At 50.3% G+C, this 14,192-nt stretch overlaps 1 protein-coding gene and 1 long non-coding RNA gene across 6 annotated transcripts in view; one reads left to right on the top strand and one right to left on the bottom strand.

Annotated features, from left to right (window-relative positions):
- Kcnip1 (potassium voltage-gated channel interacting protein 1) overlaps positions 1-14,192 on the top strand; it is a 369,154-nt gene that overhangs the window by 250,157 nt on the left and 104,805 nt on the right.
- On the bottom strand, positions 3,215-6,393 carry LOC120095245 (uncharacterized). 2 transcript variants are annotated; one of them, XR_015631152.1, is made up of 2 exons: positions 6,316-6,393; positions 3,215-5,486 (listed from the first exon to the last, which is right to left on the bottom strand). It is a non-coding gene; the product is annotated as an uncharacterized LOC120095245 (long non-coding RNA). The 2 variants fall into 2 exon arrangements; XR_015631151.1 differs by lacking the exon at positions 6,316-6,393 and adding an exon at positions 5,725-6,008.

Raw genomic sequence — 14,192 nt, 5'->3', positions numbered from 1 at the left:
GTGTCAACTTCACACAAGCTGGAGTTAGCACAGACAGAGGAGACTCCGTTGAGGAAATGCCTCCATGATATCCAGCTGTAAGGCACTTTCTCAACCAGTGATTAAGAGGGGAGGGCCTGGCCCCTTGTGTGTGACACTGTCCCTGGGCTGATAGTCTTGGATTCTACAAGGAAAGCAAGCTGAGCAAGCCAGAGGAAGCAAGCCAGTAAGTAACATCCCTCCATGGCCTCTCCATCAGCTCCTGCTTCCTGCCCTGTGTGAGTTCCAGTCCTGACTTCCTTTGTTGATGAACAGCAGTGTGGCCATGTGAGCTGAATAAACCCTTTCCTCCCTGACTTGCTTCTTGATCATGATGCTTGGGCAGGAATAGAAACCCTGACTAGACAGTCCCCGTGGCAAGTGGAGCTGGGCTCTGTTCAGGATCCATTTATCAGCCATACCTGCTCAGCTTACTCTCAGTTGCTGTGCCCCAACTTTCTCAAGATGGAAATGGGGTATGTCCACAGATTCTGTGTCACAGCTTAGCCAGGAGGCACTGATTTACTCCGTATAAGCTTGTTTACCTCAGCACCACATCTACTATGGTCATTTATGGAGTGGGGCAAGTGGTCAACTGAAGATGCTCAGTAGCCCACCCTGTCTTCTCAGTGAGAGACAGGGTCTGGAGGTGAGGCTGGATGCATTTGAATCTAACGTTCTTGTTCATTTTACTCAAGGTAAAGTCCTCTGATACAATAGCCGAGCTCAGCCTCTGACTGGCTCCAGCCCAAAGGAGCTCTTTTGTTTACCAAGTGAACTGTTTAACCTAAGATAACCGTGTAGGGACTGGCCAGAGGGACCTGTATAGTTGGAGAGAGGGCATGGGGAGGTAAAATGAGGGTCTCCAGGAAGGACAAGGACAGAGATTCCTAACGTGAGGGCTTCTAGCTACAGACCATCAGCAAGGGTATCACCCTCCTCTCCCCAAGGAGCTTTGTCTCAGATGGCCAAGGCTCTTAGAGAGGAGGGCACTCACGGCTGCGTTCATCGGATGCCTAGAACCTGTTGCCACCGAACGACTGTGTTTAAAACAACTGTTCATCCAGCTGTCTCCACAACTGAAAGTCCTCATAGCTGTCACTGGGCTGACGTCCCAGCATCTGCAGATTTTCACTTCATCTTGAGGCCAACAGCTGCTGGGGACTTTCATCCTGGCTTCCTCCAGTGTCCAATGTCCACCAGCATCCCTTGACTTGTGGCCGTGCCACAGTGACGGTTCCTGTTTCTGTGGTCATGGGGACGTCTCTCTTTCTCCATGTCCTTTGGCCTCCCTTACAAGGACCCTTCTCCCTACCTGTAGGGAATCATCTGAACAATCTGAGATAACCTCTCATCTTAATCCCATCTGCAAAGTCCTTGCTACTTAATGTTCTGTTAGGCGACTCTGCAGATCAGGACCTGGTGCCTTTGGGGCCGTGGACCAGCCCAATATAGAGATGTAATGGGGAGAGTGAAAGTGTGATCATAGAGACCAGGCTGTCCAGAGGGCTGTTTCAGGCTTAGGCCATATTCACTATCCTACCAGTATGACAGAGCTGGGGCAGCCCTGGTCTCTTGGCCCATGCTACAGCTTCCTCTACAATAACATACATTCTGTTTTCCTGGTCTTCTGTGGTGGCGGCCTGTGGTATAAACTAGCTATTCCAGCTGTTTCATTCGGATACTTCTGGGGGCTTTACCCCAAGACTTATGGCATAATGAGTAAAAAAAAGTCTTAAGCTAATGTGTGTTGCCATGATCGAATATCTGATAGGGAGTAATGTATTAAAGGGGGAGGGGGAGTTACTTGGCTCCCAGTCTGGTAATATATCTGTTGAGAAATATTACACAAGGGAGCATTACTAGGGACCCTGGCTGATGACACATGGCGGATGACAACACATGGGGGCATATGTACGAGAGATCACATGATAGAAGAAGCAATAGAAACTGAGAAAGCCAAGCATCTTGGGGGTGTGGGCTAGGTCTCCGTGGTCTCATTGGTTGCTAGTCCAGTCTTGGGAGGCCTAATCCAGTCTCATGAGGTGGACATTAATCTCTTCTGCAGGTACTCCCACTAAGCCTACCTCTTCACATTGCCCCACTGAGGCATGACCCAGCATGAGTTTTCAGGGGGAACAAACTATATTTGACCCACAGTAAGATGTAAGAACAGAAACAGGATTGGTAGAAGCTAGGAAGAAGCAGTAAAAATAACCACTTGGGAAAGTTGCATGAGTCCCTCTGAAGGGGCACCTCACCTCCAGACTGAAGATCTGCTAGGGGTCACTGAGTAGTGCTGTAAAAAGGGACATGAAGTCCATTGGCATAGTTGTGTGACCTCAGAAACTTACTGTATATCTCCGAGCCTCAGTTTACCCATCCATAAGATGGGAAGAACTGTTCCCCTAATTGACTGACAATGAGATGGGATTAGGATACAGAAGAAATTGGTTTGGGGGGAATTTTTGCTCCGAGAATGATGGCTTCTGTCAAACTGTTCACGCTGCCACCCGATCTAAACTTGTCCCACTGAAGGAAGCTGGTACATTATAAGATACTTGCCATCCTGGGTAGAGGCAGGGAAGTTGCTCTGTCTGCCTGAATTTTATATTTAACATCCCTGTCTTTCGCCATCCACATGAAGAAGACTGTCTCCACCTGGGCAGTGGCAGTGTAATGGGGTATCCTGGGGCTCCCCACAATGCCACACTCTGGGCAGGAGAAGGTTGTTCCCTGTAGTGCGTGCTATTCTCTACATCACCTGTTGGATCTGATACAGCATGGATTGGAAGAGAAAGCTGTCTTCCCCACCGTGGCTTCTCAACACACATGGCAAAAAAGGGCTTTCTCTCTTCCAATCACGCAGTGAGTCAACAAGCAGCAGAGACAGCGTGAGTCTGTTTGTTTACTCTCTGCCTTGTAATGGCTCAAACACTTGCTGACGCATATCACCTGCTGTGGACACAGGGCAGGCATGTCACTGAATGGCTATCTAAACAAACCTCATTGGTGTCACTGAATGAGATAGGGCTGCAGGATCAGGCATTGGCCCTTTCGGCTGGCATTAGACCTTACCTATGCAAAGAGTGGTTAAACTGGTACCCTGTGTCATCGTCATCAGAACTAAGGCACTTAGCCACCCGCTGGACTTCAAGTCCTGCCTGTGCAGTTTCACGGATGTGGGGATGACAGGTTTGTTTTTAAGACATCGCTCCTTTTATTGAAATGCGGAAATTCTGACAACATAAGGAAATCGTGCTGTGAGCTCTCACCACGGTGGCTTCGTATGTGCAACTCCATACCTGTCCCCACAAAGGAACACATGGGTCTGCAAGGCAAAGCTCTGGGCCGTGCTCCTCTGGAGATTCACGTGCTCCACTGAAGCATCTGGGTGTGTGACACCTGTGTTTAATACGTCCTGCAGGTGATCCTGGCTCCTTACCCTCCATTTGGGAAAAAACAAACAAACAAACAACACCCAGCCATTTCCTGCGATCCTTGTCTGAGAGAGAACTCTGCTGCTGAGTACAGCAGTTGCCCTTTGGGCCACACACCTAATGTTATCATCCTCGCGAACGCCAAATGCTGCTTCTGGAGTTCGGACTCAGCACAGACCTGCAGGACCTATCATGGCACCATTTACTAAAAGCCACCCTGGAGAGGCCAATCAGCATCCTCCAGACATACAGAGTGCTGGCTCCATACAGTGTGGCAATGGGGCTACAGAGTGTTCTTGCGTAGCCACTGGGAGCCAAGCTTTGCAGAGCCCATCAGACATCAATCAGTGGCCTATGGTTACAAGCTGGCTATCGATGGCTGCAGATGAATCCCAAGCCCTGCGGTGCTCGCATCGCCCCATCTTTCCTGGGGGATTGTCCCCAAGGGACAAACTCCAAATTTGTGGGTAGGCTTCTTTACCAAACATCACTCCCTCACAGTTTTGCCCATTGCTAGTGGTGCTTGTCTCCTGTGTCCACCCCCATGAGCTGACTTCTCTAAAGCTACCCCGCCCCCAAGAAAGAAATGATAGAGTCCCAAGAAAGAAAGAAGCCACTGGGTTGGGAGCACTTCCAGGTCGTCTAGCTTGGCAGCTCAACTCAGTTTTACCACCCATGGCATGAGGGTCTTTGAGGTACTTTCTACAACGGCAATGTCGGCAGCCTTTGCCTCTGAGAGAGGAGTCGTTCTCATGACTGGTGCAGAGATAGGGTGATAGAAGAGCGGGGGTGAGGGGAGGCCAATTTTTGGAACAGTAACACCCAGACTCAGATTGTGGCAGTCCAGGTTCTAAGATGGTTGGTTATCCCATCCAGGCTAACTCACTACTGCTCATTCTGTGCCCAAGTCCTAGGGCATCGGTGAACAGGGAGGCTAATCTCCACAGAAAGCCCAGAGTGTAGGGACACTGGGCAGGGCAGAAAGTCTGAGTCCAGCTACTTAGGGCAGGAAAGGTCAAAGGGTAGGAATCGTATAGGTAACCCATCGTTGTGACACATTCGATGTAAGAGACCTGTAACTGGCCACCTCCTTTCTCTCATGAAGCCTGGAGCCAACCAAGACTGTCTCCCCTGAACCTGGCACACATGATCTCCCCGCCTACCCCTCTTCCCTCCAGGTGTAACTCCTTCACGACCAACAGCCTTCTAAGAGCTGTGACTTGGAAGGTAGGCCTGGCTTCTCTACTATATTGGCCAAAGCTAAGTCATGTGACCAAGAACAAATTCACCGAGGCTTGCAAGGGGCTAGAGGAAGTGACTGATCACCCTTGGATGATACGCCCCCATCTCAGGGTTATTGGGAAGGGTCTCTCATTGAACATGTCTTTGTGGGGGCACAAGCCAGTTGCTGCCCCAGCCGCTATGTAGCTGAGAAAGGCAGTCCAATTAAGTCCTGCAGAGGGATCAGACCAGAGAACTAGAAAACTCTGAGATAGTCACAGGCCTTGGCAGAGAAGCCACCCCAGCAGTATACTCCTTTGTCAAAATAGGAAGATGCAAGGTCAGGGCATGGACAGGCAGGGAGGGAGGAAGTTTGGAATCCAGACTATCCCTGGAAAGTATCTCATAGAGTAAGCCTCCACACCATACGCCCCGTCTCCTGCTCAGCTGCAAGCTCAGGTCTTGAGTGGCCTGGACCAGCCAGCTTTGCTGAATGCCCAGTGAGCTCTCAGCAGGCTCCTGCTGGGCACAGCACAGGGAAATTAAGTGCAATTAGCAGATAGCAGCCATCACAGGCCAGAAGCACTGTCCTCCCAGCCGGCTCCATTTCTGAGACTAATGGGGAGCTGGAAAGAAGATGTGCACAGCCGGCTTGACTCACACACCCCAGACTGCAGAACTGGGAGCGGGGGACAGCAAATGTATCTTCTGGGCAGAGCTGCAGATACTCGGCCTGCAGCTCCCGCGGCGAGCCCAAGGTCAGGGATGGGCCAGGTCCCTCTAGAGATCACTCCCATCTCGCCAAGTCTGAAAAGATGGAGACAATTGGTTTAAGGGAGTGGAGCGTCGTTGTCATGGCGGCAGGAAAGGCGCAGATGAGTCCCCAGTCCCAGCCTAACAATGTTAGCTTTAGCTGGCATTGAATGTGCCCTGTGTCACAGCCCGATTTGACTCTCGCTGCCTCTTCTTTTAGAGTACGGTTGTGAGTTGTGCCCAGACAGCTGCAAACCTACGGTTAAATGCCTCAACGGTTAACTGAACCAACCTGACAAACCCGCTCCTGTCCAGATGGAGCCCTGACCTCCTCGAGATTGCTCTCCGCCAGGCCTGAGTCCATCCACTCTACAAACGCCACACAGTCACGTCTCTCCCCTACTGAAGGCATCTTCAGAGCCACACCTGTTAGCATCCTGTCTAAGCTCCGCCCCACAGTTACCTGGCAACAGCCAGGTGTGCCGACTCACTATAAAAGGGGCTGCTTGCCCCCTCCTCTCCCTCTTGCTCTTACTCTCCTGTTCCCACTCTGTCTCTCACCTCTTCCCCCCTCCCCCCTCTCTCTCTCCTTCCCTCCCCTCTGCTTCTACTACCCTCTCAACTCCCCTCCCCATGCCCTGAATAAACTCTATTCTATACTCTGTGCTGGTCCTTCAGGAGGAAGGGATGATTCAGCATGGGCCTGCCTAGGCACCCCCTTCCCCCATACCTGACTTCACACCCACCAAAACATATCCCCCCTCTCTTTATCTTTTTATAAAACACAACAGCACCTGTTTCTCACTTTGCTTTAACCAAGGGTCTGGTCCCTTCCACCCTGCCCACACCGAGAAAATCCCTGGTTTCCCTGTGTCCCTCTTACCCCAAGCCAGCTCCCATTATCCTGTTATTCCAACCCTGATGTGTCTCTCAGACTGGGGGCGTGAAACGCTTTTAGTTCATTTTTGTATCTCTTCTACGGAGTCATAATATTCTAGCTAATAATTAGACAAAACACTAATTATGCATTTATTTTATGTCAGGTGTGATTTGAGGACTCTCCGCGTGCTAATTTGTTTAATATCTCAACATCCCATTAAGCAGACACTATTATTGTCCCCCCACTTCAGATAAGCAAGGTGGGAAGTGGAAAAGGGAACAAACACAGAGCTGGCCAGCTGTGAGAGCCCACCTTGAACCCACAGGGATGGGGGGTGGAAGACTTGGAGACAAAAGGAATAGGGCTAGAGATGACCCTCTGCTCTGGGTCACTGAGGGTAAGGGCTTGTTCCTACAGCAAACCTTAGCACATCTCTCTGACAAAATAAATACTGGAATCTGTAAGGTAACCCATAGATATGCAGCCAAAAGGCCCCGTTAGATTAAGAAAGAACCAAGAAGGAGATGGGAGACGACTCAGTGGGCAAAGAACTTGCTCTGCAAGCATGAGGTTCTGCATTTGGATCCCAGCACTCACCTAAAGGCTAGGCGTGGCAGCATGCATGCATCCTTAGCCCCAGTGCCCAAGAGGCAGAAACATGCAGAGAGAGAGAGAGAGACCAGCTGGCCGGCTGATCTATCCCCAGTCAGTGAGATCAAGGTTCAATGAGATCCCTTGTCTTAAAAACATAAGGTGGGAGACCAATACAGGAAAATACCTAACATTGACCTCTGACCTTCATATATGCAGACACAAGGCAGAACACACACACACACACACACACACAGAGAGAGAGAGAGAGAGAGAGCGAGATTCATATCCCCTACATGCAAACAGACGTGTGTACTCTCTCCGCCCCCACATAGATGCATACACCCACACACAGAGAGATGAATACTCCCACACACAAACAGATGCACATACCAACATATATAAACAGATGCATACTCCACATACAAACATGCTTGTCCACACACAGATGCATACTCCACATACAAACATGCTTGTCCACACACAGATGCATACTCCACATACAAACATGCTTGTCCACACACAGATGCATACCCCACATACAAACATGCTTGTCCACACACACACACATACCCCACATACAAATATGCTTGTCCACACACACACACACACATACCCCACATACAAACATGCTTATCACACACACAAACATATATACCCCATATACAAACATGTTTATCACACACACAGATGCATACCACACATACAAACATGCTTGTCCACACACAAACAGATGCATACCCTGCATACAAACATGTTTATCACACACACAGACAAGACACACACATACACAGATGCATACCCCACATACAAACATGTTTATTACACACACACACAGACAAGACACACACACAGATGCATACCCCACTTACAAACATGCTTGTCCACACACACACATACATACCCCACATACAAACATGCTTATCACACACACAAACATATATACCCCATATACAAACATGTTTATCACACACACAGATGCATACTCCACATACAAACATGCTAATCACAGAGAGAGAGAGAGAAGGAGAGAGGAGTAAAGGGAGGAGGAGGAGGAAGAAGAAGGGTGACAGAGGTTCAGTGTAAGCTTCTCAGGAGGGGGTGAAGGATGTGCTTCATCAACCCTTAGCAGAGCCAATAATCAGCCTGGCTGATGGCTCTTGGGGACCCCAGAAAGACAATAAGCCCCTCACCTGGACAGGACATGTACAGGAAGATGTCCTCCTCCCGCCCACCAGACAGATGAGTTGTCGGGCTTCTAGGCAATCATCCAATCCCTACAGAGCATGCTTGAGAATGTGTCCCTGTGGGAAAAATAATTCATCTGGTGGGATCACTGCAGATGGTGGCAGGTGACTGGGAAAGGCTACTCATCCTGGGGATTCCAAAAGGAAGGCTGGGACCATGCAGATTGGGGTCCCAGTCCTCATGGGCACACTAGAGAAGAGATAGAAACTGGACTCCATGGGGCCAACAGGAAGACAGTGGAGCCTTGACTCCCTTTCCATTGAGCATCTGGTTAGCCAGAACGCCCATAGCCACCTCATATAACTGGACAGCAGACCAGTCAAGTGCATGGCACATACTTAAACTGCAAACCTTGTACTCATTACTGCCTTTCGGGCCATTTTCCCTGATCCCATCCCGTTCTGCGACCAGATTTATACTCTACTTACACTGTGTGTGTCTATATGTACTTAAACATAAAATCATTGACACTTTTCACACCCCCAATCCAGAAAGAATCGGTATCCCCCCCCCATAGGCTCTTGCCCCCATTGAATATGATGTTGGACACTGACCCTCAGAGAACTGACTTCTTCAGTCATCTTCCTCCAGGAAGCCTTCCATGCATCATCAACCAGAGCTTGACTTTCTGGCCTGGTTGCATGAGGTGCTCTGCTGGTCATATCCATGCCATATGTGTTTTTTCTGGAAGTTTCTAAGCGCCACAATGTCAGGGCTTTCGTCTCTGTTGATTGTGTCAGTACCTGGGGTAATGGGTGCTTCCCAGAGGAAAGAAAGCCCCTGGGCCCCAGCCTGGGCACAAAGAGTGGTGAGCTGCCCTTACCCGCAGGACACCAGGCTTCGTCTGTTCAGAGAACACTAAAGAGTTGCATTCCAGCATGGCTCCTCGGCGCAAGCACACGGTGCTTCGCTGACAAGCCTATAATGGCATTTTAATGACCTGAGCTCAATTCCCAATAAATTACTTAAGTTTCTGCAATTGTGGAGCTGGCGTTTTCATTAATACTCCTGATTAATTGCCTGTCCTAGAAAAAGACCCACTGCCGTCCCAGCCTGGATCGTGTGAGATCCTGGCGCAGAGAATCCCAGTGGCCTGGGATTTTCTACCAGCTTATAAGGCATCCATCACAAAGGGAGACTTTCTAGTCACCTGGTGCCCTCTGTCTGCTGTGACAACAGAGAAGATCGGGCTCCAAACCCAAAGGCCATCCTTGAATCCAGATCTTGCCCCGCACACGTAAGGTTGAGCTACTCAGCCTGCCTGGGGGACCTTAGTGTCCATCTGTGGCCATGCTGAGCTCCGAGGTGGCATAGCCCTTCCATGCCGCTGCACCGCGCAAGTACCTGCTGCATACCATCCTCGCCGGGCTTGTTGCATCATTATTTTTAATTCCAAAAGCTCTAAGAGCCTCCTCGGGCCTAAAAGAAACAGGGCTGAGGTGTTTAAGGACAGGGACAGAAGCCGTGGACAGCTTGAGGTCTGTGCTTGAACCTGGTTCTGCCAATGGCTGGCTAGGGAAGTCTGAATGAGCCACTTACTTTTCTGAGCCCTACCCCCAAAAGGACAATATGTAGGATTCTGTAGGGTAGTTTGGGAAGCATCCAACACTCTTTACGGTCCTTTCATGTATTTACGATACTCTCTTCAAATCCTTGGCAGGCACGGAGGGACTGGGAGTCAGTAGCAGTGGAGACAAGGCCCCCCTCCACGGAGCTGAGCCCCGCCTCCACGGAGCTGAGTCCCGCCTCCACGGAGCTGAGCCCCGCCTCCATAGAGCTGAGCTTTGTAATGGTTCCAGCTGGCAGGAACAGGAAGGAGAGATGTCAATCAGCAGGAGCACAGGGCATGATGGAGCTGCTAGAGGGAGCAGATCTTGACAGGGTGCCATCGGAGTACTGAGTGGTCAAACTGAAGTGACAGAGTAGGCCAGATAACAATGGTGGAAGAGCCCTGGCACGGGAAGGGCAGAGGCAAGTCTCCAGCTACAGAATGCTCCCAGCGCCGTGCTCCCACCACTGTGCTCCCAGCACCATGCTCCCACCACCAGCTGCTTTCTCAATTTGATAATTTAAACGAAATAAGTCCAGGTGACTTTGTGGTCATACTCAGAATAAAGGAAGATGCTGCTCCCTACACACACACACACACACACACACACACACACACACACGCACACACACGCGCGCGCCACACCTCCTTTCTCCCACTGTATGCTCTCCAGCACTCCTCCACAAGGTCTGAGTAAGAGAGACAGTCCCACCCGTCTCTGTGTGAAATCAGTAGGGGTCGGTGCCCTCTCCACACCATCATCTGTTGTAGATGCCCTGTCTGGTGTTCAGTGGGACCTGCTTTGTCTTCACACTCCCCCTAAGTCAGGCTATGCCTTCACCCAGCATCTTAAACCAGACTGTTTTCTCTGGCCTCCAAGTCTTCGCCTATGCTGTACCCTCTGATCTGAGCACGTTTCTATATCCCTATTCACAGTTCCCTGACTTCCTATCCCTCACGCCACTGTATGTGTGAAGTACCCTTAGAGTCCACCTTTCCGGGTGTCTCACGCCCACCAGACACCCCTGACTGACTCTTTGGTCATCTGGTCATCCTCATCTATAGAGTTATAGCTTTGAATCTCTTTTCTCTTTCTTTCTTTTCTCTCTCCCTCTTTCTTTCTCTTTAGAAACTAGGTCTCATGTAACCCAAGCTGGTCTTGGACTCCTGGTCCTCCTACCCTGTTTCTGAGTGCTGAAAGTACAGGTGTATACCACCATGCCTGGCACCGTAGCTGACTCTTATCTTTCGTCTCCGTTAAGAACACGGTCCTTCTGGTCTCTAAGAAGGCCCCAGGCCTGTGTGTGTCACAGAGGGAAGACAAGAAGCGGGATAAAGACTTCTAAGAATCAACACCCTGCCTGGGCCACTGTTTCCACAACAGTGTCCAGGGAGTAAGGATACCACAGGCAGAAAGATGATATAGCCAGAGCCACACAGTAGGCCTTAATGAGTTGATATAGCCAGAGCCACACAATAGGCCTTCATGAGTTGGTATAGCCAGAGCTAGACCTTCATGAGTTGGTCCTTTGGAGGCCAGCAGGTCAAGGGGAGTGGGACAAAAGACCAAGGTCAGAAGCTGGCACCCCAGGCCTACTAAACACCTTGGCCCTCACGATGCCACATGCCCAATGGGGTGCTCCCTTCCTGTCCAGGCCCTGTAACCTCCACAGTCTCCAGATTGTGTGAACCAGAGGGGCTCCTAACCCTTCTGGAGACAATGCTTGACCTGGCTTCTCCAATGCTAGACTAGCTTCTGTAGAAGACCCTGCTTCCATGGGCCTCTAAGCCACAAGAGTGGTAGGCTCATTAACCTACCTATCCCAGACTCCGAGAGGTCCTAAAGGAAAGTTGTGCTAACCTTTGTGGCCCCACTCCCTAAGTTCAACCGAGTGAAGAATCCTTGCTTTGATTCCCTGAGCAACTAACTTGTGTGCACACTCTGGGGAATGCAGAGTGAATCAGTTTTCTGGGCAGGAAATGGCAGGAGGAGAGGGTCTCTAGAATATAAAGTTCTTCCTTCTTGGCTGGGCCCTGGGGAGAAAGGAAAAGAAAAGCAAAGCGTACTTGGGCCGGCAAGCATCTCTGCTGGCCTCATTTACATAAGTGTCCTTGGCAATTTGTCCCAATTTGTCTCATTACAAGTGATGTAAACATCCGGCACAATCACAGACAAAACAGGACCATTCAGTGCTGCCTGGTTACGGGCCCCACAGTGCAGGGACACACACATGCAAGCCCTTTCCCTGAGGACCCCAGTCCCTGAGTGTAGCAGGGCCCCAGGTCCCACACAGTGTCCCCACCATCCCACCACACTGTATATTCATAGAAGAGTGAGCTGTCTGCTGTGTATTGGAGAAAGGAAAAGAAAGAGGACTCGGTAATGGGATGGTGACATCCTCTCTCTTATGTCTCCTTGGCCTCCAGGGCAAAGTGGCCCAGAACTGACAGTTGAAGTTCTAATTCTAGTAATGTCACCCAATTTGTGTGATCTCAGCCCTGTGCTGTCTTTTGGCTGAGCCTGTGTCCCCCTCTGTCTGACACGATGTCTGCCCTGCCTCATACTACTGAGACATCACAAAGCAGTTTTACCAGGACAGAGAAACTGTTCTTTCCCTCTTTGCAGCCTCAGTACCCGGCACACAGTAGGTATTCAATTAATAGCTGCTGACAACAAGGGTGGATGACAAAATCGATGAGTGCTTCTGTGGGCAGCGACAGTTACTTGCATCTACTCTGTCCCCAAGGACACCCATAGCTCATCCTTCAAAGTAGAAGGAGACAGCCTCCTCTGCAAATCCCATCCCAGTGCCCTGACCAGGAGTAGCATGCCAGGGACAGGCTGCTGGAGGCGTTTACTGCCTGACTCAGATCATGGACCCTGTGACTTAGCCAAGTGGCCAGATGCTCAAAACCCCAGCTGCCCCATCAGAGTCCCAGCCCCTCCCCTCATTGGTGGCCACAGGTCAGCCATACATATCAGGTCACCTGTTAGACTCTGACGAGAACCACTAAGCTCACAGCCAACCATGAGGCTGAGGGGGGTCAGCCAAGTCTGGTCCCAGCGCTGAGCACAGTGAACACGAGCCACAGGCAGCACACCAGGCAATCCTCCCAGGCTCTGAGAGACCATGAGATCACGTTGCATATGATCCCCTTACTTCTCAGTTGCTCACCCTGTGAGTACAGACCATGCGGCCGTGAGTTTGCTGAGGGATCTCCAAGAAGAGTGTTGGGGGGTGGTACTGACAAGATGAGAGACTTCTGTATGCTCTTAGCGACACACCATTAATATTGGCTTCTGCCCTCTTTTTACTTGTAAATCTTCGAACTTCTGTCTGGGGCCTCATTTATGATCTTATGGGGAGGAGGAATGAGGGAAGTCTGGGGGGAACATGGAGGAAGAGGGATCATGGAACCAGAAGTTCCATGCAGAGGGCACAGTAGCCAAGCAGCCAAATTTTCCACAGCTTCAGCAAGGTGTTGTGAGCTGAGGTCTCTGGGCCTCTGTGTATTCCTCTCTAAGGTGGAGCCAACACACCCGTGTTTACACGGGGTCTGCTTCTTAGCTGGCATTTAAAGCTCTGAGCTCCATTGAAATTAGCATCTTTGGACAGCCACACTACCCTTCCCCATCCTACAGGGGCTGTTCTAAGTGGTCCCGCCCATGGATGGCTCCATGAGTAGGCTCTGGACCCTGGTGGACTGTTTTCCTTTGGCATTGATCATGACTGCAGAAAGGATATTCATTGCCTAAATCAACTCAATGAGATTTAAGCTCCAAAATCTGGCTTGTTCTTTGTAGAAAAAAAAAAAAGCTTTCTTCTCTCTTGAAAGGCATCTATGGAAAGGCAATGAAAGCTAGACCTGCTGAGAGCAGGTTGCTCTCCCATGGGTGACGGTGGGGGAAAAAAATAATCAATATAATCATCACAGAAGGATGTCAAAGTCCCGATCAAACCGCTCTGAAGCCTGGACTGCCTAGTTCTGTGAGCCAATGAATTCTCTCTTATCATACCCAAAGCAAATAGAATGGCCAGAGAAATAAATCAAATAATTCTTACTAGTACTAAAACCATCAAGAATTCAACCCCCGCCCCAGCTCACTCCCACCTCCCCTTGGAGTTTGCCACAAACTTCCCAGGATCCATTTGGACATGCAAATTCACTTCCGTTTGCTGGCTCTCCAAGAAATGTCTCTAACCCTCTCAAGTCATTTAAAACTCAGAGGTAGAGCATGAACGTGGACCCAGAGGGCCAGCAACCTCTACAGTCTACTTCCTGCATCCTTCTGCTCTGCCTCCCTTTGCCAAGTGAACTGCGATGGTGCTGGGGAGTAGACAGAGATGGGCTGCTGCCCAGCATGGTTTAAGGAGGCCACCAGCCACCTGGCCAGCAGCCGTGGGTTCAGCACGCTGACCAGTGACACTTACCCCTCCCTCCTTGTCATGAACTTCAGAGTCCACTGGACACACACTAGGCTCCTGATAGG

This window comes from Rattus norvegicus, chromosome 10 (genome assembly GCF_021556685.1).
Source record: "Rattus norvegicus strain SHRSP/BbbUtx chromosome 10, alternate assembly SHRSP_T2T, whole genome shotgun sequence".
In the NCBI taxonomy this organism is placed as follows: Eukaryota; Metazoa; Chordata; class Mammalia; order Rodentia; family Muridae; genus Rattus; species Rattus norvegicus.
This window is presented reverse-complemented; position numbering and strand designations above follow the sequence as displayed.